At 70.5% G+C, this 25,867-nt stretch overlaps 1 protein-coding gene across 4 annotated transcripts in view; it reads right to left on the bottom strand.

Moving 5' to 3' along the window:
• ZBTB46 (zinc finger and BTB domain containing 46) overlaps positions 1-7,868 on the bottom strand; it is a 33,486-nt gene extending 25,618 nt beyond the window's left edge. For 2 of the 4 annotated variants that reach the window (XM_045832784.1, XM_045832787.1), the window contains exon 1: positions 7,651-7,868. The gene's annotated coding sequence lies outside the window, so the exon portion shown is untranslated. Of the gene's footprint in view, positions 1-5,569; positions 5,802-7,086; positions 7,366-7,650 lie in introns of those variants that run through there. The other 2 variants (XM_045832785.1, XM_045832786.1) reach the window with 2 other exon arrangements.
• Positions 7,869-25,867: the final 17,999 nt, after the last annotated feature.

Below are 25,867 nucleotides of genomic sequence, written 5' to 3'. Positions count from 1 at the left end.
GCCCCCGCCGCCCCCGTGGGCGCCCGGGGCCACCCAGCCGCTGCACCCCTCTCCACGGCAGGGTTGTTGCCATCTGTCTCGGCTCCATCACCTCCCGTGCGGGGACAGACGGTCCAGTGGACCCTAACCCCACACGACCGGCACCCTTACGAGAAGGGGACGTCTGGACGCTCGGGGAGAGGCCACGAGAAGGCGGCAGGGGCGCCCGGGCCTGCAGAGGGCCGCGGCAGAGGCTGGAAGAGACAGGAAGGGCCCCGCCCTGGAGCCCCTGGGGACGGTGCGGCTGTGCCCCGGGCTGCGGCTGCGGGCTGCCAGCCCCCGAGTGTGAGGGAGCGAGTCCCCGCAGTTTAAAGCCACTGGGCGGGTGGTGCCCGTTACGACGGCCCGGGACACTCGGCCCCTGAGCCGCCTGACTCGCCCCAGCCGTCCCCGGGCAAGAGGACAGGGAGACAGGGTGTGAGGCCGCACAGTCCCGCCAACTGAGAACCGCGTGGTGGGGCAAGCGCAGAGCCACCGAGAGTCCACCCCCTCTCCCCACCCCCCCGAAGCCGCTCCCCCCCGGGACCCGACACCCGGCGGGGCTCCCGGTCCAGCAGCTGCGCCCGGGCCAGCGGGCCGGCCCTCGCCCGGGGCCGCGACGGGGAAGGCGCCTGAGCAGGAGGCCAGCGTGGGGCTCAGGCCCTCCAGACACACCCCCCGAGCCCCGGACCCCCAGGGGGTGGTCCGCACGCCGGGCCCGCACCGAGAAACGGCTTCTGGCCGACTCGCCGACCCGTCTCCGCCCCGGCAGCCACCTGCCTATTCTGGCGTGTGCCCGGAGAGGTCGAACCACGACCTCAGCTCGTGGTCCCCGGGTCGTCACGCTTCTCAGCACGAGGCGGGGACGGGGTCGGGCCGTGCTGAGCGACAGCGGGCAGACGGGGCGGCGCTGCGGCTTCCCCGGGGACCCCACGTCCAGGGGCCTCGGAGGAGAACGGGGGCCTGACACGTCCGTCTCTGACTGACGCCCGACCCCCCTCCGGGGCAGGCGGGGGCCCAGTGAGGTGCCTGAGCCCCCTCAGGGGCAGGGGCGCGCCCCGGATACTCTCCCGCCTCCCGTCCACCACCGGGAGGACACTGCTCGTGGCGGAGAAGCGCGGCCACGCCGGGCCGCGGACGGGGCTCCTCCTCGCGTCTGGGGTCCCCACCGCGCAGAGCAGAGCCAGGCAGAGGTGTGGACGCTGAGCAGCAGGCCAGACTGGAGAGGAGACGCCAAAACACTCAAAACACCGACCTCTCGCCCTGGCCGGGAGGCTCAGTGGGTTGGAGCCTCGTCCCGTACACCGCGAGGTCGGGGTTCGACCGCCGGTCACGCACAGCACGCGGCGCCCGGGGGGGCTCTCTCGCACCGAGGCCCCTCCCTCTCCCCCGTCCTTCCCCACCTCTCTGCAAATCAGCACGCACGCCCTCGGGCGAGGGAAAGAGGCCATAAAACCACGCGCCGCCCGCCTGCCAGCACTCCAGACGCTGACTGAACTGTCCAGGGAAACTCGGGGAGCGACGGTCACCCCGTCCCTGGAAGAGACTGTCGGACGGTGTCCTGTCCCCCCCCCCCGCCGTCCTCGTCTCCTTGCACCCACAGGGAAATGAGGGCAAAAAACGGGAACGCCGAAACGTCCCCAACACCGCAGGCGCTGCGTCCTGACCCGGCAGGCGGTCGCAGACGCCCGGTCACCGCCCCTCGCTCGGACAGTGTGTGTCCGCTGGGGGTGGGTGTCCGCGGAGCTCGCTCTCCCCAGCGCCGGGGGCTGCGGGAGTCGCCTCTGTCCAGGACGAAAGCAGTCAGACGCGGCAGGTTTGTGGCAGGTCAGTGCCTCTGTGTCGGCACAGACGGCGGGGCGGCCGCACCCTCACAGAAGCCCCGCACACACCCGGGGTCACCCCCGTGCAGCCGAAAGCGAAAGCGAAAGCGGCCACGAGGATGAACAGGCCGGGTGAGCTCTGTGGCCGCCGCCGCGCTGGACAGAGGCCTCTATGGAGCCTCCCTCACTGCGGCGCGAACCTCGGCTCTGGTGTGACCAGGGCCCCGCCCCGCCCGGCCCCGCCTGAGCCCCCCTCGGAAGCCAGTCGCCCCGAGTCTGTGCGCCTGTGTGGCACCGCGGACACGTCCCCGACTCGAGCGGATCCTGCGGCGGCGGCCCCTGCGCTCGCCCACGGGCACCCGGCCTCTCGCTCCGGAGCCGCAGGGATTCCTGTCCGCCACCTTCTCCCGCCTCAGGAGGTCTGTGCAGGGAAGTCGCCGCCTCCTCTGCCTGCTGCTCAGCAGCGAGTTCTTGCCCCGAACACCCCGGAAAAGCGAAGGGAGTGGGGCGGAGAGGGACCGGAGACGCCTGAGGCAGGCGGCGAGCAAGGAGAGAGGCCGCCTGTCCCTCAAACGACCCCCAAATCCAGGCCGGGGCCTCGCCTGCTGTGGGACGGCCCCCCCATGGGAGTCGGGGAGCTGCCCCTGCGCACAGACCCCCAAACGGACCGGGGCCTGAGGGGCTCCTGGGCCCCGACACAGGGTTCGGCCCCCCGGGGAGTGCGGGGTCCCCAGACCCAGACACACGGCAAGCACACGTGCGTGGTGCACGGGGTCTCCGGGCCAGTCCGAGCGGCGTGACCCTCAAGCAGTGAGGCCGAACGGCCGACGGGCATCACGTGCTCTGCGCCCGGTGAGCACCCGGCCCGCCACCTGGACAGGTCTGCCCGCCCTCTGCTGCCCAGCGTCCCCGGGGCCTGAGGGCTGACTGCTCTGCTCTCCTCTTCTCTGTGTGGGAGGACGTGGGCCCAGGGCGCCCGGCCCAGGGCTGACATGGGGACACTGTGTGAAATGTGGGCTTTTGGGGCAGCCGGGGGGTGGCGAGGTGGGGGCTCAGGCGCCAGAGGCCTCGTTAGAGACTGGAGGACCACAGCGCCCAGCTCCTGGCACGGGCGGCGACCACATTCCAGCGAGAGTCGAAGCCCCCAAGCCTCTCGGAGGACGAGCCTCCGGCCACTTGGCCCTGAGCCTCCCGCGCCGACCTCCCCTCCTGAGTCTGCAGGGCTGCCTGCCGCGGTCAGGACACCTGAGGCCACCCGGGCCTCCTCCGGGGTCCTGCACGCACCCCAACCCCGTGGTCGGCCCCGCTCTCGGCACGCACCACCCTCTCCTCGCCCGCTGCTCCCTGCCTCACGGGGGACCGGTGGGTCAGGAGCCTGTGCTTCTAGAAAGCCCACCGTCGGCGCCTGCGCCCCACCCTCCCGCAACCCAGGCCCAGGCCCAGCACAGCCCCGGAGCCGGCACCTCCCGCGGGCTGGTTTCCGGCAGTCAGACCAAGGAGCCGCCGTCCAGCCCTCGGGTGCAGGCGTGGTTTGGCGGCTGCTGGCTCTCCTGCCCTGTCAGGGGTCACCGCTCACTCTCCGCACTCCAGGCGTACCAGTGAGACTGGGCGCTCACCATGGACCCTCCCATGGCCGGTGGCCACACTGACCAGGTGGCTGCCCACAGCCACGTGGGCTGTGCCGCCTGCCCGTCCGCCCCTCACAGAGGGAGCTCCTTGCACTTGAGACCCGTGAGCCCCCCGTGGGCAGCCGGTGCCGCCGGCGCCTGCCTGCCGTCTGCCCACAAAGAAGGACGGTGTGCTGGGTCCCCGAGCGCCCACCCCTGCCAGCGCGGGGCGTCCGCTGCATCCTGGGGCCTCGCTGCCTCGCGGGAGGCGCCGTCACAGGGAAGGAGGGGGACCGGGAGAAGAGGGAGCAGAAACGTCTTACAAACGGAAGGAGCCTGCGTCCCGTGCAAGAGGCGATGCTGCCCAGATCTCACCTGAACAAAAACACCTCCAACACCACCCACGCCCCACGTGCGTGGGTCCCCCCAGTTCTGCGCGCAAGTGGAGGTGACAGAGACGCCTGCCGCCTGCTGAACAGGACAGGGAGGTGGAGGGGGGACGGCAGGCCCGGTCCCCCTGGGTGGGTGGCGACGGGGGGCCGCCCCGGAGGCCAGGAACAGGACCGCTCTTCCAACAGGACGCTGCGCGGCTGCACCGGTGCGTGCCGGGGCGGGGGCTCTGGAAGGCAGAGCCTGAGGCCGCAATGGTTCCTCCCGCCGCCCATGGCCAGTCCTGCGGGGCCTGCGCGGGGCCTGCCCGGGGCCCGCCCTCTCCGGGGCCCACAGCTCTCTGCAGAGTGCGGACAGAATCCGCCCCGGGGTGGGCAGCGGGGTCCCGAGCTGGGTGGGAGAGGCGGGCATCTGCATGGACACCTGTCCCTCCGTCCTCTGAGCTCTGGGGCCCCTTTCTCACCGGCACTTGTCACCCCCACCAGGTCCCATCAGTGGTTCCTGTGCCCCCCGTCCCGGCAGACCACCGGCCCCTCCGCGGGAACTCCGTCCCCAGCCGGGCCTGAAGGCCCCTCCACAGCAGGCCCCCGTAAGGGCCGAAGGGCTGTCATGGGAAGGGCTGTCCCGAGAAACCGGGAGCGCCTCGGACCCGGCTGAGCACACGCCTCTGTGGGGATGGAGCCGCTCTCTGCCTGCGGGCGGAGAGCACTCCAGCACCGGCTCTCGACTCTCTGTCCCCAGGACCCAGGTGAGTCACCCCTTAAGCCCAAATAACGACGTTTGGAAACGCTCAGTAATGTTTAACTCCGAATACGAGGTACGGGGCAGAGCTGACGGAAAACCCCACGTAAATCATACACCGGGGCCAAATCTGCCCCGCCGTCCTCCTCCCCCGGGCGGGCAGCACCCAGGCCCGCTCTGGGCACCAGGCCGGCGTGCCGTGTGAGGGGCGCAGCCTTCAGGCTAGGATGGCAGGAAGGTGGGGGGGGGGGCGTCAACGCTGTCACGGCCTCGGACCTCAAAGCCAGAGCGAGCGCAGGGACAGGAGAACCAGGCTGAGCACAGGACAGCCGTGTTTCAAAGACTTCAAGAGTCTGTGGCCTGAATAGAGCTTTTTCATCGTGCACTCCCTCTCGGCAGACAGGCCACGGAAGCGAACTCGGAGCGACAACAAGACGACTTTCTCTGTTTTTTTCCGGGGAGGGGACGTTCGCTGGAGAAGCTCTGGTGGTCTGCCGTCGTTGCTCAGCCGACCGCAGGGTGCAGTGCAACACGGCAGAGAGAGGGGAAAGCCTGCGGTCTTCTGGGCGCACGAGGTGGCCGGGACCACATGCCCCCAGAACGGGGGGGGGGCGGGGGGGGGCGCGGAGGGGCCGGGCCTGGGGACGGGAGGACCGGCGGTCTCCACAACTCTCCTGTGGCTCTGACAGCAGCCGAGAGGGCGCCTGAGCAGAAGGCGCCCGCAGAGCGCGGCCCCAGCGCCCGTTCACGGGCCCCCGGAACTTTCCGCACGCCGCGCTCTAAGTGGGTCTCCCGGCTCCTGGAGGCTGGTCTCAGACCTCTGGTTTCGACCAAGGTGTGCGTGCCGCTCCGCTGTCCCAGAAACACAGACCACAGGGACAGAGTGGCCCAATTTCCCTTAATTTGAAAAACCCCACAGAAGGACAGTGTTGGGAAGTGCACTCTGTTAAAATTTAATTCAGCTTAACGTATTTGCAAATAATACTTCACCCAGCAACGACGGGCTGTCCGGGTGCACGGTGCTTCCTCCAGGTCCGGGCCGGCCTCAGCCTCCCGGTGCGGACGTGTGACCGAGGAGCCTGGGCTGTCCGGGGGCCAGAGGTCACCCTGGACCTGGGTAACGGAGCGAGGACGCAGCAGGGAGCCAGCGGCCGGCCGGTCCTGACACCACCGAGGGGCCGTGGGCGGAGGTCTGAGCACAGCAGACACAGAACAGCCAAACCTGAACAGAAATGGTCTCATCTAAGTCAGACAAAGTCCTCACACCCGGGATGCCGACAGGAGGCTCCGGTGACCTGTCGTCCCGGAGCTGGCGTCCAGGAGCCGCTGGACTTGCGGTTTCTCAACAGCCTGGTGCGGCACCTGCCGCCTCCCCCCAAAGGGAACTCTCACAACAGCCCCTCCCTGTCCTCCCTTCAGTAAGGGATGTGAAAATAATTACTGGCTCTTTAGGGGACACAGTGTTTAAGTTCCCCTTCAGCCTTCAGTAACTTCTGCTGGAGATTGCCTCGCGCTCACGTAATCCTTTCTGGAATAACAGGGGGTCCCAAAGTTTCAGGTGGAAGTGTCTGAAACGACCAGCAAATACACCCACGCGCAAGAACTCTGCTGAAAAAAGTCCATTGTTTACTTCATTATTCATGCGGAAAAGCCTCCCATAAATTTCCTTCTGATGAACAAACTATTTTCCACTCTCGCGGAGTGGAAATTTTACCTTGCGCACAGCAGAGTGGCTGGCGAGAGGGAATCCGCAAGTTTGTTGCCCAAACGGGAAGTTACCTCTGATAATAAATCTAACAGGGAAGATTCTACAACTGATACAGTTACAATGCGTGCGTGAGTACTCGGCGCACAGGTGTCTGCGTCCAGCCTTTGCTAGACGTGTTGCCTAATTAGCATTTCCTTAAACAATGCTGGTAACAATCTTGCCACCGCAATCCAGGACCAGTGCGTCGCTGAGATTCTGGCAGGGGAAGCGGCAGGAAATTCGCTGAGAATCTCAGTCAAACTTTCTTTTGTTTGTATTTCCTCGGTCTCAGAACATATCTGTTCCCGGCCCGCTGGGCTCCTTCCCCGGGCTCCTCGCCCGGGTCCAGCCCTATTGTGCGTGGTCCGTTAGACCCGCACAGCACGGATTTGTCAGCGGGGCTGGGGGCACCCCAACGAGCCCGAGCCCTCCTCCCGGCGTAGAAAATTCCCCATTTGCCACCGGGACTGAGTTGTCACACACCGACTCGCGCTACCCCCTGAAACTGACATGTCTATTTACAGAGAAACAAAGACGCCGCTCGCCACGGACCCCGATCTCTCCGCGCGCCTCGTCCGCTCCGCGCGCCCCTCGCCGCTCCGCGCGCCGCGTCCCCTCCAGCTCCTCCGGGCGCTCGGCCCCGAGGCCCCGGCGCCCAGATCCAGCCGGTAATTAAAATGGAGACGAGGCCAGTGCCCGGCTTCAGGGGGAGACAATGACCCCAAGGCAGGGTACGGCGCCGGGACCCGCCCGCACCCACCTCCCGCAGTTCCGACTCTTGGCAAACTCGGCGCGGGCGGGTCCGGGTGCGGCTCGGAGACGCGGGCGGGGGGCGCGCCGGGCGGCGCGGGCGAGGGGCGCCAGGACGCCCCCGGGCTGTCTCCTGGGGCCGGGCGTTGACGCAGCAGAAATTACCAGCTGGAAAATTCCCCTTTCGGAGGTGTCGGGGGAGGGACGGCGGCCGCAGGAGGCGCCCGGGTCGAGGGGAGCGGGGCAGTCCCACCGCCGCCACCGCCTCCGCGAGCAGCCCCGCGGGGACCACGCACCGCCCCCGCCCGCCCCGCCCCGAGACTCCGGAGCTCCGAGACCCGCTAGGACGGGCCGGGGTAGCTACCGGCGCCCCCGGAGCCGCAGCCGGGGCGCTCCGATAGCGGCCAGGAGGGCGCCCCCGCGGGGTGGGGCGCGGCGGGCGCTGGGCGGCAGGCGGCGGTGGCGCGCCCCGGCTCGGAGCGGCCCCGGCTCGGAGCGGCCACGATCTGGCCCCCGCCCGGCCCCGCCGCGATGCGCCGGCCGGCCGCGCGGACAATGAGCCGGCGCTGCTTACCTGTGACCCCATGGGGCGCGGGCGAGGGCGGGCGCTGCGGCCGCCGGACCGGAGCCGGGGATCGCCGCCGCCGCCGCCGCCGCCGCCGGGCGAGCGCTGCGTCCGGGCGAGTCGGAGATGCGCGCTGGCCTCAGCTGCTCGGTCCGTCGGTCTGAGCGTCCGTCCGTCAGGCCGGCGCGCGCCCCCGCGCCCGCTCCAACCCCGCGGCCCCCGCCGCCCGCGCGCGCGCCCCCGCCTGCGGACCCCCGACCCCGCCCCCCGGCGCGCGCCCGCCGCTGCTGATTGGCCCGCGCCGCGCCCCCGGCCGCGGCCACCGCCCCGGGCCCCGCCCCCGCCGGCCGGGCCGCGCGCCCCGCTTCTCGCCTGGCCCCCGGCTTCGCGCGGCGGCGCGGGAGGGGGCGCGGCGGGGGTCGGTCCTCCTCCGGCCCCGCTGTGGGCGGCCGGACAGCGGAAGGGCGGGCTGGAGCTCGCTGGGCATTGTGGGAAGCCCCCTCTCCTGGGCAGGCGGGGGGGGGCGGGGGCGGCGCGGCGTGGGGTCTTCGGGCACCCGCGCCCCTTCTCGCAGGTCAGAACAGCAGAGACCCCCGGGGATGGGCGGCTCGGGTCAGGGCGAAGGCCCCCGGCGGCTGTCTGACTGCGCACCCCGGCCCTGCCCCCGCGCCAGCTCCTCGGGGGCGCGCGGGTCTCGGGGCCACAGGCTGTCCCCGCGCCCCGACGCGCAGTCGCGCGGCGCGCGTCTCTCAAACTTCGAGACTTCGCCCGCGCCCGGGCGGTTCTGCGGGCCCGGCGCTGTGTGACGTGGGCAAGGAAACAGTGCTCCCGCGGCCCTGCGCCCTCGCGCAGTCGGGCGCCTGGGCACCGCGCGCCCGCGCCTTCGGGGGACCTCGGCCCACCGAGGGAGCGGCGCACGTTGGGGAGCGGGCCACGTCACAGTGCATGTCACGGGGGCTTCGGTTTGGCCAACTTAGGAGCACCGGCGGCCACGCGCGGCGGTCCTTCCCGCCGCCCCGTCTGTCTGGTGGGCTTACGGGCCCCGCACCCCCCCCGTAGGCGATCACGGATCAAGACTCGCGCTGCCCGCGAGGGGCCCTGTGCGTCCCTCCTCCCCCAACACTGTCCTCGAGCCCTCGGGCGGGCGTAGTGGGAATCGCGGCCCCGCATTCCTGGCTGGCCTGTGCGGGGGCAAAGGCCACCTCGCTTCCTCTCCCAGGCGCGGCGGTGGGAAGGGAGGTGAGCCTGTGGCTGACCAGCCGCGCAGGGGAGTCGAGCAGGACCCGGCCATCCAATGGGGAGGCGCCGCGGGCCGCCCGCGCCCTGCCTCCCTGCGGGCCCAGCGCCGCGGAATTCCTCGGGAGGTGGGAGGCGGCGGGCCATTATGGATGCTTTCTCAGGATGTGTGAGGAGGCATTCACTGGGCTGCAGGGAGAGGGCAGGTCGGGTGGGGGTGGGGGTGGAATTCTCCTTGAGTGAACAAGGGCGAACGTCGGTCTGGCAGCCCAGCCAGCGAGGAGAGGCCGGGACACTCCCTCGCCGCTGGCCGGCGGTGCCTGGAAATGGCTGTGCAGGCCCGCACCGCCGGCCCCAGGGGCCGTCCCTCCAGGCTTTCCTGCCCCGGGACCCTCTGGGTCATGTCCTCGGCGTCTGCGGCCACAGGCCCAAGCTCCCCAGGCCTTTGGGAGGGGGCCTGGGCACAGCCGCCCAGACAAGTGCCTGCCTCCAGGCCTCCCGGAGGGTCACCTGCCTCCTCCCTTTGAACGGACAGAGGTCTCTCAGCGGGGACCCCCCACCTGCCTCCCAGGGCACACGTGTAGGCTTAGAGGAGAGGAGGCCAGAGAGGTGGAGGTGATCTGTGGACCCCCAAGCCCAGGAGGACCTGACCACTGCCGCCCACCTGCCGCCCTTAGAGGGTGTCTCCCCCGAGAGACGGGGTGCACGGGGAGAAGAGCCCCCTGGGGTCCTGCGTCCCTCCTCCTGCCGCCTGCCCACAGGACCCAGGCTTTGTGTCTCCGGGGCACACCCAGCTCCCCCCGCCCCCCACCAACCTGGGGCTGCTGGTCTTGGCAGAGACCCTAGCCAAGTCCTGGGGTGAGCCCCTGGGGCCCTGGGGACTCCTCTCCTTGTCAGACCGAGGCAGGCCTGGGAGGAATGACAGTCACTGGCGAGACTATGGCACCGGGGAAGCCGCCTGCAGGCCCCGCCCAGGGAGATCAGGGTCCGGGGCCAGCTGGTCCAGCCGAACAGGATGCAGCTTCCACCCAGCCACCAGCTCTGGACAGTCTGCTCTGATGCCCCGACCCCCAAACGCTTCTGCCTTTAAAAACCCTGATGTCAGAACAACCCAGCCAGCCCCAACCTCCCTCGGTCGGCCCCACTTTCCTCTTATTCCTGCTAATAAACCCTGCTCTCCTGAGCTCGCCGCGTCCGTCCAGTTTCTTGAGTGACTCCTCACTCCCCTATCCTGTGTGATCATGAGTCGAGGCTCTTCCTTCCCCAGAGCAGGCTTGCCATGGACTGGGGACGAAAAAGCCCATATTTTCCGCTCCAAGAACCAACAGGAGGGCCAGCAGCCTGAGAAGGAAGCTGGCATACCAAAAAGTCAGAACCTAGAACAGTCCCAGGGAGCCCTGATCAAGCTGAGCCTGAAACCCACCCTGTCTCTAGATAGTTATTGTTCTGGGAGCTAATACCACCCTCTGTCATTTAAAGAAGAAAAGAACGGGTAGCAGCAGCTGCTGCGTGACCCCAGAGCCAGCTCAGTCTGAAGGGTGATGCCGGCAGCCCTGCCCTAGAATCCCCACGTTCATCAGGGCTCAGCACTGCTGAGTTGCCTCCAGGATTGGGCAGAAGCCAGGCTAGATTGAGAAGCCTCCCCTCTTGCTGGGAACCGCCCCCCAGCCCTGCTAAAGGCAGCAGGCACTGCCTCTCAGCCCTGAGGCCTGGCCCAGACCCCAGGAGGAACCTGCTTCCGGCCCCTCACTGTCCACAGGTGGGGGCTCTCAGCGAGGACAGCTGCACCCCGGAAGCGGCCCTGGGAACCGAGGGGGACAAGGGTGTGTGGAGGGCCTCGGCAGCGCTCTTTGACCAGAGGACCCAGTATCCAGGGCCAGTGGAGCCGACCCATGGCTGTCCGGGAGGGTCCAGGGCACAGGGTTCGGGTGCCATGATGGACCCTGGCTGAGCTGGCGGGCAAGGCCGGTGGACAGCTGGGGCTCTGCACTGCTGAGGGCTGCATGGTGCCCATCCTGGAAGTTCTCCCCCGGCCACGTGGGTGAGTGTGTCTGGAGCCTGCCCGGGGGGCCCCTGAGGCCTGGCAGGGTCTGGGGGACTAGGGAGGCCGGGGCCAGGAGCTCAGGGGCCAAGGTGCAAAGCTGGTTGGGTTCACAGAAGCACTTATGGATGGCAGCCCCCCAGACCTTGCTGCCCTCCCGCCACCTACAGACCCCAGGCCTCTGAAGGGGAGGCTGGGTCAGTGAACCACACGGCCACTGGCAGGCCTCCCAGAGGCCCTGGCTCAGCCCCCCCAGGCACCCCGCGTTGGGCCAGGCCCCACCTGCCCTCCAGCCCCACTGTGGCTTCAGGGGGGCAGAGGAGCTGGGCAGAGACCCAGCCCCTTGCCCCATGTGGGTGCTCCGCTGCCACCGAGAAAGCAGGGACCAGCCTCCCGTGCCCGCCCTGTGAGGCAGAGCCTGGGAGGGGCTCTGGGGAAGGCGGCGAGAGGGACATCAAACATTGCCCCATATGTTCCTCCCCAGTGTCCCTGGGCAACACCCCACCCCCAGGACCTTCGCCACAAGCCCCACCTCCCCCCAGGGCGCTCGGTTCCCCATCCGCCCCCACTGGGTTTTCTCCACAGTCACTGGTCTGGGAACCTGCCTGTTTATTCTCCAGCCGTCCCCATGGCAACAGCCCTGGGAGGCCGGCCCCCTCCCCGGGAAGTGCCCAGAACCTGTTCCTGCCCTCTCCGAGCCCTTGCTGGAAGGTCCCCGGGGAGGGAGTGCGGCTGAGAGCCGGCGGGGGGAGACGCGGCGGCCGGCGGGCCCGGGGTGCCTGGGCTGCGCGGCGGGAGCCGCCCTCCACACGTCATCCTGGGCCCGGCGGGTGGACCGGAGGCGTCCCCGGGCTGCAGCGGAGCCCCACCCGGAGGTGGGGAGGCCGCCTGCCGAGGCCCAGCCCGGGCTGCTGCCAGCTGGCCCTGCCCTCCTGCTGGGCCTCCCAGAGACCACCCTCCAGAGGGAGCCGCTGCGGGCCAGGGGCTACCTGCCAGCCCCACGGCTGCCCAACCCCGCTGTCCTCCGGGCCCGCGCCCCTGCCAAGCCCCAACTGCCGCTCCAGCTGCCACCGCCAACTGTCGCCCGCCTCCATTCCAAACGCTCACCCCCAACCGTCCCTCCGGCGGGCCCCTGCCAACTGCCAGCCCCTTCCTTCCTGAGCCCCGGCTCCTTCCACCACCCCCAGGCCCTGGCACCAGCGCTCTGCATTCCAGACCCCGAGGCCGAGGCCGGGCCACACCTGCCCTGCACCCGCTGTGCGCCCGCCCGGGAGGGGCTGGTGTCGGGGGGCAGGGCAGAAAGCCAGGGAAGGTGCCGGGGGCTGGGGGCTGTGGACAGCACGGGAGTGGGGGAGCAGGCAGAGGGCAGTGCCAGCTGCCCAGCAGAGCCAGCCCCGGGGTGGCCAGGGCAGGCCCGGGGGACTGTGGGTGGGGCTGGGGCCTGTCCTCTGAGAGTCTGTGAAGAGCTCAGCGGGACCGGCAGCCTTGGCCTTGCCATGGCCGGGAGGGGTCCCCACACCCCTCCCCAGGCCTCTCTCCAGGCCACCAGCCCTCTCAGCCCCGGTGGGCCCTGCTCCTGACAGCTCAGCTGTGCAAGGCCACCCCGGCCCCCTGGGCCCATGGTCCCTTTCCCTCTGACCCCTGCCACCTCTGTGGGTCCCGGCCTTGGCCTCGCTGCCCCCTTCATCCTAGCCCTTCCTCTCCCCCGTAGCCGCACCTGCCCCCCGCTCCTATGGCCCCTGTGGTGGCCCCCGACCCCACCCTTCCCCACGTGGGGTCCCCAGAGCCTGGCTTCCGCCGGGCACCGAGCCGTGTCGGCCTTCTCCCGGCCAAGCCAGGAGACGCCGCCGCCCGCCGCCCGCACGGCCCAGCCTGTAATTCCATCTCGCGGGGCCTGGGAACCGGGAGGCGCGGGGGACCAGCCAGCCAGCGCCGGAGCGGGGCGAGGGGGCCAGGGGCCTCCGTCCTGCCGGAGGCCTCCGCGGCTCCCCAGGGCCGGCTCACGTTGCAGAGGCTGGCGATGGCGGCGATAGCCGCCGCAGGTGAAAGGGACACCGGCCTCCCCGGCGTCCCCTCCGGGAGCTGCCAGGCCCGGACACGTGGGGGCGGGGGTTGGGGAGACGGGGAGGGCGTGGCGTCGGTGCCCCACCAGGGGTGGTCCCGGGAGGCCGGGAGGCCCCCGGGCAGGAGCAGCAGGCAGCACTCGGCCGGCCCGGCCCACCTCCTGCGCTGGAGGCCCGGACACCAGGAGGTGCCCCCTACCCTGAGACCCCAGGATGAAGGGCTCTGTCCTGCCCCCCGCCAAAGGAGGGTGCCCCCGCCCCTGCACAGGGCCGGCCTGCTGTCTCAGCCTCACCCACCCACTCACTCACCCACTCACTCAGAAACGCTCGTGGGACTTTTGGAACCTGCCAGGGCCGGGGGCGCTCTGTGCAGCAGCCCTTGAACTCTGGGCGGGATCCAGGACTCGGCAGTCGGTTGAGGGACCCATGCGGGCATTTCTGACAACGGGACAGGGCTGACCTGGGGCAGGGCTGCACTGGCGGTGCTGGGGGCGTGCGGGGAGGGCTTGTGGGGGGGCGGGAGGGCTCGGGCACGGCCCTGGGGCCGGGACGCAGGGACACGGGAGCTGACGGGAGAGTCACGGGGCTGGGACCCCGTGGGCCGCGAGGCCGAGCTGGAGCGAACACGCAGGAGGCAGACGTGACCACGCTGGGGAAGGCCGGATGCGGGCGGGGACCCTGCAGAACCCGGGGGGGGCGCCCCTCTGCAGGGGGACGAGGGGCGGGAAGTGGGGGGCCTGGCCAGCGGGCAGCTCCCTGAGCAGGTGACTACGGCGGACGTCAGCGGGGCATCCCGGGGTGGGGGGCCAGCCACCCCCGACACTTTGTGACGAGAAGGGCACCTGACCGAGACGCAAGCCCAGTGTGCGCCTGAGAAGTCGCATCGGACGAGCCCAAATGGGGGCCGCGGGGGGGGGGGCGGCGCTCCACACAACACCGGTCGGGCCTGGTCGCCAGAGCCCGGCGCGTGCGCCCAGAGGGTCCCCTGCCGCGTGCTGCCCAGGGCCTCGGGGCCTCGGGGCCGTGGCGGAGGAACTGGACCCGCCGACGGCAGTGCCTGATAGTTAAGACACACGGACAAGCAGGGGCCTCCGGCGGCTGTAGCCGTGCGGCCCGCGTGCAGGACGGCAACCCGGCAGAAAGTGACACCGGGAGGGGCCCCCGGGCACTCTGGGCTTGGCGATGGGACAGTTTCCTCTAAAACTGTCCCCAAATAAAAGGTTTGTTTTTTAAAAGGAAAACCTTCAAGACCCAAGGGACCATCCAACAAAACCTCCTCCGCAGGCCCTGGTGTCGGGGGTCCGCACGTAGCTCGTCTTCGGTCCCCATCCGTGGGCGAGAGCCGGCCCGGCAGGGTCGCCAGGACCCCCTGTGCCTGCAGCCTCCTGGCCTGGTGAACCTCGGGCCCGGCCCTGCCCCAGCCCGGCCCCTGGCCGTGTCCCGAAAGGTGCCCCAGTCCCCGAGCTGAGTCTTTGCTGCCAAACTGCAAATGCGCCTGGTTTGGGCGGGAGTGTCTGTGAGCACGTGTCTGCACACTTCTGCCCGCACCTTCCAACTGGGCGGCTCTGGACGCAGGGTGGGAGGTGAGGGCCGGCGTCCGAAGGCCTGGGGCCCCTTGGGCTTAGCCGGGCTCCCGGGTTTCCCCACGGGCCGGAGGGTGTGCAGGCAGACGGCCCAGCAGTGAGTCCGAGGGGCTCCGAGGATGAGGACCTGGCTGCCCTGGAGGGAGCAGACGGGGAAGCCTTGCAGAACCGGCGGTGACATGGCCACGTTGGCAGGACAGGAAGCCCCGGGGGGTGCGAGTGTGGGGCTGCCCAGGCCCGGGTTGGAGGGGAGAGGCCAGGGCTGTGGACACAGTGTGTGGGGGGGAGGGGGGCCTGGAAGGTGGCAGCAGAGCTGGCCTGCGTACTGGTGACGAGGGGGAACTCCCTTCCCTGCCTTCCCCGGGCCCCACGACACCCACCCCAGCACGGCACCCACCCCAGCATGCCTGTGGCGGAGGAGTCATGAGATCGTGACCTCGGGGCACCGCTCCCTCCAGCTCCCTGGGGTTGCAGATGTCCCTAGGGCAGGGGCCAGGGCAGGGGCCAGTCCTGAGGACGCTCGGGCCCCAGGAGGCTCCCAGAGCTCTGCTGGGGGAGACGAGGCCTGGCCCCTGCCTCCCCTCTCTGTCACCCTCCACCTTACACCCCACAGCCCTGCTGGGACTCACCTCCTCCTCCGAGTACAGTGGGCACCGGGTCTGTCTGCTGGGCCGTGTGGTCCCCACTGAGATGGGGCACATGGCCGCTATCCCTTCCCAGATGGGGGACCAGCCCTTGGTGGACACCCCTTCCCCTCACCCCTCACAGCTCCAGGACCACGCCAGCCCCGGCCCCTGGCTGGGGGTGCTCCTCCCACGGAGACCAGGGGCACAGCTCCGCCTCGGGGTCCCCTCCAGGGCAGCCCGGCCTGGAGGGAGGAGGGAGCATCTGGAATGAAACAGAAAACCACCTCCTCCGTCCATCGTGGACCGGTGGGCACCCCTGCCTGCCCGCCTGCTCAGCGTCCTCACAGCCCACCCTCCGAGCCGCTCCTGAGCTGGCCTCCTGACACCTGAGTTCCAGGCACACACCTGCCGCTCCGGCCCAGAGAGGCTGCCCTCGGTCCTCTGCCCCTGAGAGAACCTGCTCAGTAGGCAGGGCCTGCCTCTGGCTCCCACGGGCGCTTGCTGTCTGCGCCCCCACCCACCCACCCTGTGCTCCAGCAGGCCAGGCCGGGACTGGGTCCCCTGGGTGTCCCGGGTCCTGAGGGCTCCAGGGCCAGCCTGGCCAGAACCGGGGTCACCACCGAGCGTGAGGTTTGGGCCAGCCCCTCACTTCTCTGAGCGTGACAGAGCCCTCCTGAGGGAGCCCAGCAGGCTGAGCAACGCACCGCCCAGGAGCGGCCCGAGGGTGCTGCCCCCTCAGCACCCTGCCCCATGCCCCGCAGGGCAGTGCAGCAGCGCTGGTGCCTGGTGGGCCGAGGAAGGGCGCAGGGCTGGGTGGGGGCTCTGGGGCTTCCTGCTGCAGTTTCGAGGCCTGGACGTACTGTGGGCTCCTTCTTCCAGGGCCGGAGTAGCCTGGGAAGCCACAGGACCCCCGTGGCTGACGGACCCCAAAAGGAGGTCCCGGTAGAGGAAAGGCCTGCCTGGTGTTGGCAGCTGCTGTCTTCCCGGGACCCGGCAGAGGCCGGCAGTGATTGAGAACCGCGTCCCCCCTGCAGTCTCAGGTGGGGTGGGGGTGTGGGAAATCCAGGGTGCAGAGCCAGAGGGGACCTTGGCCAAGGCGTGGGGGGAAGGGGACGCCCTGCCCAAGGGCTCAGGGGCAGGAAGGGGCTCAAAGGAGGAGCCCTCCCACCTGCTTGGACCACCTCTGTCTCCCAGCACCCAGAGTCAGAGCCCCCTCCTGGTAGTCAGGGCTCTGCCACGCAGGGGCTGTGGGGGCACGGAGAGCCGGTCCCCGGCCCTCCTCCCTGGGGGGTCCTGGTGCCGGGGTGGTTTTGGAAGCCAGAGACTGGAGGTCTTATCAGACCACAGGTTTTCCTGAGGAAGGAAGGGTGGGTGTGGGCCTGGGCCGTGCGCCTCCCCTGGGCGGGCCTGGCCTGGCCTGGCAGAGGGCGCGCACACTGCCCTTCCCTCCCGGGGGAGGACGGTCTCTCCCTATGGGACCCCGGCCCGAGGCCCAGCCCGGGGAGGACAGACCCCGGGGGGCTGCGGAGAGACCCCGTGCGGGGGTGGGGGAGCACGCCGTGACACCAAGGGCAAATCCTGGCGTTTCTGGGAGAGTGTCCATAGAGCCCCGTCAGACCCTTGGGGGGGGGTCTGTGACAAGTTTGAGCCCCAGCTCCACCCTAGGGTGCCCTGGGAGCCGCCCTGAGCTTCACCCGAACCCACGTGCTCCAGCGTTCGAAGCCCCTGTTTGCAATAGCCCCAAACCGGGAACCCCCGCGTGCCCACCAGCGCCCGAGCAGGTGAATGAAGTGCGGCCGGCCGCCCAGCGGAGCGCGACCTCGAGGAGCCCCGGTGGGCTCCCGGTGCCCCTGCAGACACCGCCGTGGGTCACCCAGGGGTGGGGCGGGCAGACGACTCCATGCCCGGCGGGACCAGGGTCCCGTAGGGTCTAACCGCCGGCCTCGGGGGCGGGCAGCAGTGTCCTGGTCTCTGGATCTGGGTGCTGGTGCCGAGGTCGGCCTGTGGAGGAAATTCCTACCCACGCACTTCGGTGGGGGGGGCCTTGTCTGAGCGTCTGTGGTGCTTCGACCGGGAGGGACAGGAAAACCCCCCGCTGGACTGGCCCAAGGGGGGGTGTTCCCTGGGCCTTCTGCTTCCCTCCCTGCCCCGCCCCACCCCCAGGGACCCTCCGCGCGGGTCAGGAGGGGGCAGGGGTGACGGCAGCACAGAGCGGCCCCTGGAGAGGTTTGGGGTCTCCTCCTCCCGTCGGGGACTGAGGTTGCAGCCGGGCGCAGGCCAGGCTGACCGCCCAGGGCCGGCCCTCCCTTTCCCAAGAGCGGGCCCAGAGGAGCCCAGCAGGGTGGGGGTCCCAGCCTCCCCGGTGGGGCCAGGCGGATGCACCCGCCCTGGCTGCTGGAGCCCGGCCTGCTGGCCTCGGACCGCCAGCCACCCGCTGGGCCAGGGGCGCCTCCTGCCCCCGCCCCCCCCTCTACCCCTTCCTCTACCCCTTCCTCTTCCAGAGGCCCCAGGGCTGTTTTCAGGCTATTTTTAACTCGGCTGAGCTGCGAGTGCAGAAGGTGGACAGAGGGGAGGGCCCCCATCTGCCTTCCTGTCCGCCCCCCTGGGGTCCAGGCTTTCTGGGGACACCGGCCACTGCGACACCAGAGGGGACACGGCACCGGACCCCACGAGGCGCGAGTCCCACACAGAGGCCACACGGGCACCCGAGGTCCACACTGGGGCCGGGACTCGGCCTCAAACACACGCACCGGGAGGCACACGCACCGGGAGGCACACGCACCGGGAGGCACACGCACCGGGAGGCACACGCACCGGGAGGCACACGCACCGGGAGGCACACGCACCGGGAGGCACACGCGGGTGTGCTCAGCCCCCGGGCACAGAGGCCCGCTCACCACCAGGCCAGACACACAGGCCCAGCGACGGGTTGAGTCTGCACAGACACACAGCCGCTCCCCGCTCCCGGGGCTCCGAGCCCTGGAGGCGCGCCCACGCACAGGTGCCCAGGGGCCCCCGGCGGGGGGCGAAGGGAGGGCCCTCAGGCCTCCTTCATAGGTGGACGTGGGCCAGAGCCCACAGGTGGGGGAGCTCGGCCCCTCTGTCCTGCGCCCCCAGAACCAGCACAACTTCCCTCAGCGCACCCGAGGGTCGCTCAGCACCCTTCCCTCCCAGACGCCCGTGGTGAGGGGCAGGCTCGTGGCAGGGGCTGGGCCGGAGCTGACTCCCGCTGTCCCCCCGTGTGCCCCCCCACACGCTCAGGACAGGAAGCCCAGGAGAGAGGCGGGAGGTAGTTCGTGGAGAAGGCCTCCAAGCACACTCAGCCCCTTCCTTTCCCTGCGCCCCACTTCCCCTCCCCTCCCCCAGCCTTTGTTCCCTGGAGCAGCTGCCCCCACCCACCCCTGGAAGAACCCCGGGTGCTGGTCCGGGGCCTCCGCCCCCTGCGTCCTGGGTGGGGCAGCCGGGGGAGGAGGGAGCCGGGTGGGAGGGAAGGGGCACGGGACCCGGCACCGTGAGGGCACCCGGCTGAGGTCCAGCTCCCCGCACCCACCCCCCCACCTCCACCCGGGAGGCCCCAGGGATGAAGGAGGGTGGGGAGCCTGCCCGGAGGACAGGACATCCTCTTGGCAGGACACAGGACGCAGGCCGGAGGTTCCCAGCCCGTCAAGGACACAGGGGGAAAAGGTCACCGGGGCCTGGGGCCCACCACTTCTAAGGCCCGCCAGGGCCTCCGACAGCCCGTCCGAGCTACTTCAGACAGGGCCCTCGGGGACAGCAGAGCCAGCCTCAGAGAGACACCCCGTCCCTGGCCCCCAACCCCAGGCCCCACCTTGGTCTGTCAGGCTGTGGAGCGGTGCACGCACTGGCCCCCATGGCCCCCATGGCCCCAGCCCCAGGACATCCTTGGAGAGCCGGGGAGAGGCACGGTCGAGCCCTGCGGGCCACCTGCCCCTACCTCCCGCTCGGCAGCCGGGTCCTCAGGCAAGTTCTGGGGCCGCTGCCCTAGAGGAGGGGCCTCAGCCTGTCCCTGGCCCTCCCTGGCCCAGGCCAGCACCCCAGGGACAGTCTCATGGGGGTGCAGGCTGGGGGGACGGACCCCTTGCTCCTGCAGAGAGCAGCAGGGCCCGGCCCTCCCCGGGCTGGCACCGTCGGCTGAGCCTGGCCGACCGCTGGGCCACTGGTCTGGGGGATGAGGACATCGAGGGCCACGGACCAGAGGACTCCCTGCAGCTACCTCGTCCAGGCCGCCGGGGCCTGGGCCTCGTCCGTCGGCCCGTGGCCACTCCAGACCGGAGCACCCTGCTTGCTCCAGGAGGCCTGGAGGGTCTCGGCCCTCCTCCCGCCCAACACAACTGCCCGCCGGTCATTCGCAGGAGCTTCTGCTGACCCACTCCAGTGGCCGAGTGGACGCGACACTTCGCCTAAACACAGCCGTGAAAACGAGTCTCTGTGACGTGCAGCTTGGGTCCGGAGTGGCCTCTGTCCACCCAAGGCGACACTCGCCGAAGGGGACTCTGGTTTCCACACGAGCCGGCGACGCCGCGGCCAGCGCCCACCGGAGGGGAGAGAGGGCCCCTCCGCCAGGCAGCCAGCTGCCCGGACCCAGCCCTCCCCGCTCCCCGCCACCTCCCCGCCGGGTTTTTCCTCCTCCCTCACGGCCCTCACGTCTTCTTCCAAACTAAGCGTTTTGTTGCGGTGGGATTCACACACGATGGCGTCACCGATTTTAAGCATGTAATTTGATGCGCCCTGACACACGTGTGATCGTGCTGCCGCCACAGTCGTGCAGTCAGGCGTCCCCATCACCCCAAGACGCCACCGTGCCGCGGCAGCCCTGGTCCCGCTGGCCAGCCCTGCAGGGGCGCCGCCCCAGGGTGTCCGTGAACGGAATCGGGCTTCGGCCGCTCTGCCGAGTCCGTGGCTCCCTCCCCTCGTCGGCAGTCCGCGGGTCCGTCCGCCGGGAGGACCCTCAGGTTTCCCAGCTCCGAGCCTCTCGCTCAGGCTGCCGCGGCCAGACCTGAGGCAGGGACTGTGGCAGGAGCCTTGCCTTTCTTTGTGGCAAACGCCTGGGAGCGCGGCTGCTGGGCCCTGCGCTGGGCCGCTTGTCGCCTGCATCTTCCTCCGTGTCCGTCCCGGGTCTGCCTGCCCGCCCCAGACCGTCAGGTCCCCCCGGGCACCGGCCTCCCCCGTGTTGCCCCTCGCGGTGACCACAGCTGTTCCGACGGATGTCTGTCCCCCTGCGGCGCCCGCGATGGGGACGTGCGAGTGCTGACGAGGGGGTGCTGACCAGGGGGACGCAACCGCGGAGCTGCGGGCAGCAGAGGTGATGACGAGGACAGCGGTGACCAGCTAGGCGACGGTGGCCATGGGTGCTGGCAGTGACGGTGACGGATGTGGTCGTCTGTAATGGCGAAGGCTCGGAAGGCTCCTTGGTCCCTCCTTGGAGGCACCCGGTACCAGCACTGGGAACCCACCAGGGAGGCGCCCCCCACTCCTAGAGTCACACCCGTGGGGTCCGCTGCCCCCACACCCGCACCTCCTTGGCAAGGACGATGCCCACCCTCCCCCTTGGTGGGCACAGGGCTGCACCCCTCCCTGAGCCCCTCGCTCTAGGGGCCGCCCTGTGCCCTCCCAGACGCGTGGCCTCTCCTCTCTCCGGCTGCCTTCCCGCCCGGTGCCCGTGGCGTCGTTTTCTCTCAAAAAACGTGGAAAGTGGGAGCCACGCCACCCTCTCACGGTGCCACCCATTTTCTGCGGGCCAGCACCCTGGCCACTGCGCACGGCCGGGGGCATCGCCCTGGGCGGCAGAGGCTCAGCCCCGCCCCTGGCCACCAGCACAGCCGGCCCCGGGGACGGTCTGCGGAGCGGCTCTGGTCGGGATGGTCGAGGGAGGGCGTCGGCGGGGGACAGTCCAGCTCATCCGTGCAGAGCAACTTCGGGAGGAACCATCGCCGTCCTCGCACCCACCTGGTGCCCGCGGCCGGAGGTCAGCTGAGGGTCAGCCCGGGAGGGTCTGCTCGGCCGGCCGGGGGACCCACCCTGACATCTGAGGCCCGGCTGAGAGGTCAGAAGCCCCCGCCCCGTGTGGGCCTGAGGGCACCCCCTGGGACTTTCCAGGGGGCTGTGCCCACTGACCTGCTGACCAGGGCCTTTGCTGGGGCTGGGCAGGGCGCGGGGCATTTCCTGTCTGGCCTCCCTCCTCCCCACCCCAGGCTGCGGGCCCTGCTCCTTCCTCCCCCGCCCCCCCCCGGGGGCTTTCCGCGGAGCCCAGGCCGCTATTTTTAGCTGAGGGAGAGGGGCCAGATCCCGGCCCCACTGCCTCCCCCGGGGAGCCTGGGCAACGTCGGGGCTGGGGTTGGACCCCAGAGGCTGGGGAGCCAGTCGCCCGGCGGCCCCTTCCTTCCTGCCCCGCACTCCACACCCCACAGATGCCTGGCAGCCAAGGGGGCCAGGAGGGGCGAAGGCCCGGGAGCCCGGTGGGCAGGGGCCCAGGCCCGGGGCGGGGAGGGCCCGGGGTCTGGGTGGGCTGCCGCCCGCTTCCTGCAGCCGCGCCCCGGCACTTCAAAGGCCGCCGCGGCCCTGTGGTCACTCCCCGGCTCCCACGCAGCCAGCCGGAGGAGGGGCGGGGCGAGCACGAACCCCTGGCAGCCGAGTCCGGCTCCGGCGGCTTCAAAGCAGCTGGGGGGGCAGCCCTGCGGTCAGTGTGGGTCCCCGGGGCCGGGTGGGGGGCGGGCGGGGGGAATAACGGGCTCTGTCCTCTGCTCCGTCCTCCTCCCCACGCACTGCCTTCCTGGGTGGGCTCAGGGCAAAAGCCCAGGCCCCCTCTGGCCCCCGGATCCTGTCCTGACACAGGGCCCCTGGGAGTCAGACGCCTCCCCCTCCGCGGGACGTGTGGGGTGCCCAGGTGGGGTCGCCGTGCGCCCCCCTTAGAGGAGCCACGGGCCAGAGGCAGAGCACCCCTGCCCGCCCCCTCCGGTCCCTGGCTGGGGTGAGGCTTCCTTTCCTTCCCCTTCACCGCCTACCCTCTCTGTCCACGTTTTTTGCCCGGAGCCCTGGGGGCAGCCCGAGGGGAGGGGCGGAGGGAAGAAGGGCTTGCCTGTCTGGGCCTCCGGGGAGCGGCCGCTGCTCCCGCCCACCGCAGAGGTGGGCTGGGCCGGCTGCGGTGGGCTTGACCCCGAGCCAGATCCCCGGGGACGGCGGGGTGAGAGGGCGGGGGCGCGGAGCCTCGCAGCCGCCCGGGGAACAGAGAGCGAACAGAGAGCGCCTGTGCGCCAGGGGGCGGGGAGGAAGCGCTCAGGTCCCCTGGGGTCAGCTCTGGGACAGTTGCCGTTTTTAATCTGTGCAGGAGGCTGGGAAGGAGCCGCGAGGGCTCTAACCTAGATCCGCTCAGAGCGAGCTTGGGGGGCGCGGGCGCCGGGGCCCAAGGACGGCCGCGACCCGGGCTGTGAGCCCCGCAGGGCAGAGACCCGAGTTCGGGGCGGCGGGCCCCGTCCGCGGTCCGCCGTGGCCTTTCAGGGTCCCGCCCGGCTCTGCGCTGACCGTGTCCCCACCCCAGCCTCCGGGCCCCGCAGCCATGCACTCCCCGGCGCCCGGGTCTCCAGAAAGGGCCACTCGGCCCGGGGCTCCCCGGTTCAAGGCCATGTAGGAGCCCCATTCAAGAGCCTAAAATGCCGCCGTCGCCGGGGCCTCCGGGGGAGGCAGCTTTCAGCCCATGCGGCCGGCAGGTGGGAGGCCCGCGCCCTGGGAACGCCGACCTGGGGTCGCCCGCGCCACCCGCGGGCCGGGCGCAGCGCCCCGTGACTCCCCAACTCGGCCGGGGACGCACTGCCAGCGACCACCCGGCTCTCCGGGCGCAGGCAGGACTCGGATCCGCGGGCCCTGGCCCCCGGCCCCATACCGCGGCTTTCCGCGCTCGGAGCGCCGGAGGGACCCTGTGCTGGGCGGGGCTCTGCGGGAACGCCCGTCCCGCCCCCAGGACGCGCCCCTGCGCGTCCCCGCGGAGCTCGCGCCCTCCGCGGGCGGGGACTCCAGGTCCCCCCTCGGTCTTCCGAGGTCCGCGGGGTCAGCCGCCCCTCCTTGGGCGACACCGCCCGCCCTCCGCGCGGCCTCACCGCGTTGTGGCGGTTCCACGGCTTTGAGGGACCTGGAAAGGTGGCCTCTGTCCTCCGGGGACCTCGGCCCCCCGCGGAGTCAGAGCCGCCTCCGGGCGGGGAGACGCGGGCTCGGAATTGGCGGCCCGCGGCGAGCCGGCAGGCCGGCTGCCTGCCTCCTGTCTGGGACCCGGGACAGCGTCCTTTCCCCGCCCCGTCGCCGCCCTTTGGGGTCTTGCACTGGCGAAGGGAAGCGCGGCGCATCCCGAGCCCCAGCTTGCAGGCGGAGGGTCCCCGACCTTTTCCATTCGCCCACCCCCCCACCCCCACCCCGCCGCGCCCCGAGTCAGGCCGGCTGTCGGAGATCCAGGCCACAGTTTCTATCTGGCCGCCGCTCGGCGCGGGTCCCACAGGTGAGGGGTCTCCAGGGGGCAGAGAGCGAAAAGTGGGGCGGCTGGCGGCAGGACTTTCCGTGCGGGCCTTGCCAGCGGGTCAGGACCAGTCCCTCGTGTTCAGTTAGGGCCACAGACACGAAGAGCCCGGGCCAATGCCTCTGCTTCAGATGGGCACCCACGCAGGACTCACAGGCGGCACCAGCTCCTAGAAGAGCAACCCAGCCTTGGCTGGGGTGGCGCGGAGGGCTGAGCAGGGGCCTGTGATGGGGGTTCGCCGGTTCAACTCCCAGTCGAGGCACAGGCCTGGGTTGCGAGCCAGGTCCCTGCTGGGGGCCTGCGAGAGGCGACTGATCACCCCGCGTCTCTGGCACTTTCATGCCTCCTTCCCCCTCCCTTCCCCCCTCTCTAAAAATAAACAAATAAAAATTTTTTAAAAAAGGGAAAAGAAAAGCGACCTAGCCTGATCTCCTGCCCTTAAGAACACCCACCCCCTTCCCTGAGGCAGGCACTAGGGAACTGGGGAAGGGCACCCCGGGGTGCCCCCTGGCAGCCAGGGCGCGCGTGACTGGACGGCCCCCAGTCGGGCCTGCACAGCGTGTGTCTGCAGCAGACGGGGAGGGCGGGTGTTTCTGGAGGCCAGGCAGGGGCGGAGGCAGGGCCGCTGGCTGTGGTGTGAATCACGAAGCCACAGCGAAGCCCGCACCTCCCACCCGACCCTGTGCTGCGTGTGGCAGTGGCGGGGGCGGGGGGGAGGATGAGGCTGTGCTTCCAGGAGTGACCCTGGGCCCACGTGCAGGGGCCCTTCCAAGTTCGAGTGTGGGCTCCCGGGGATCCTTGCAGCAGCCAGGCCTCGAGCTGCACGGCGGCAGGGGCGCTGCTGTCGGTGAGGACGGCGCCCCTGGAGCTCGGCCTCGGCGGACTGGCTGCAGGGCTCTGGACTCCCCCCCACCCCGGGACCCCTCCCTGATGACGGCCGCACAGCGTGGGGAGGGTGAGGGGGCACCGGCCCTGCCGGGCCGCAGGACAGAGGGGGCCTGGGCGTGTACCCCCCCATCCTTGAGGGCGCTGGGTAGCACGGTGATTCCAGATGTTCAGCAGCTGTCGTGGCCATTTCCGCCCCTTCTCTGACCCCACATCCGCCAGGAAGCGTCCCCTCCTGTCCTCAGGCTCCGAGCCAGCCCCCACCTTCCCTGCACCCCATTTCCTGAGCAGAGGCGTTTGTGCGGACTCAGCTCCCCCTCCCCAGGCCCAGGATGCTGCTCCCAGAGCCCTGGGCCAAGCCCACTGGCCGGACACCCCCTGCCGGGGCTCTGGCCCTGGCCCGGCCCCTCCAGCCTCCGGGACTGGTCTTCTCTCTCTCCCTCCCCGCCTTCCCCGAGCTTGGCTCTGCTGCCGGCAGCATAAATCAGGGCCTGGGGAGGCTGAGCAGCAGGGCCGGGCCGGAGGGAGTGCTGCACTGCCTTCGCGGGAGGGAGGGTGGGAGCCCGGGGGAGAAGGGCAGAGGTCACAGCGCCCAGCAGGCTCTGTGGGGGTGGGGTGCGTATGGGGAGGGCTGCCTGTGGATGCTGGGGCGTGGGGGCTGCCTCCTGGAACGGAGAACCGACAGGGGGACGCAGCCCTGCCTTCCCGGAGCAGATGGGGGGCACGAGAGGTCACTGCAGCTGGCCCAGTCCGGGGGGCTCTTCTGGAGGGGATGGCGGGAAGAGGGCTCCCTTCCTGTCACATGCTTTCCTGTCTCAGCAGAGCTGGTGGCTCTGGGCACTCGGGCTCCTGTGGGCTGGGGGTAGGGCTGCGGAGGGCGGGTCAGGGGCCAGGCCAGACACAGGGTAATGGCCCCAGGGAGCCAGCAGCTCCAGCTGGCTGACCTCTGCCCCTCAGATGGGGAGCCTAGGGCAGGTGGGCCTGGGTGAATGGGGGGTTGCCCCAGGGGGACGAGAGTTCTGGGGAATCGAAACAAAATGTGGTGTGTCCCACACCCTGTGCAGACAGTCCTCCAGGATGCGCCCCCCCCCCCCCCACTGTGTCCCTGTGTCTGCCCGAATCCAGGCTGTGGACCCTCTGCTCTGCTGGGTCACCCCTCAGGCCTCACCAAAGGAGCCGCAGCCTCTGGGTCTGCACGGCCCCTCCCCCAGAAGCTGGGTTTATGGAAGTGGTCCCTGGGGAAGTAAATGCCCCCGCCCCCCATCTCCTCC

Source organism: Phyllostomus hastatus, unplaced genomic scaffold (genome assembly GCF_019186645.2).
Source record: "Phyllostomus hastatus isolate PE091 unplaced genomic scaffold, TTU_PhHast_1.1 phas_contig_17, whole genome shotgun sequence".
In the NCBI taxonomy this organism is placed as follows: domain Eukaryota; kingdom Metazoa; phylum Chordata; class Mammalia; order Chiroptera; family Phyllostomidae; genus Phyllostomus; species Phyllostomus hastatus.
This window is presented reverse-complemented; position numbering and strand designations above follow the sequence as displayed.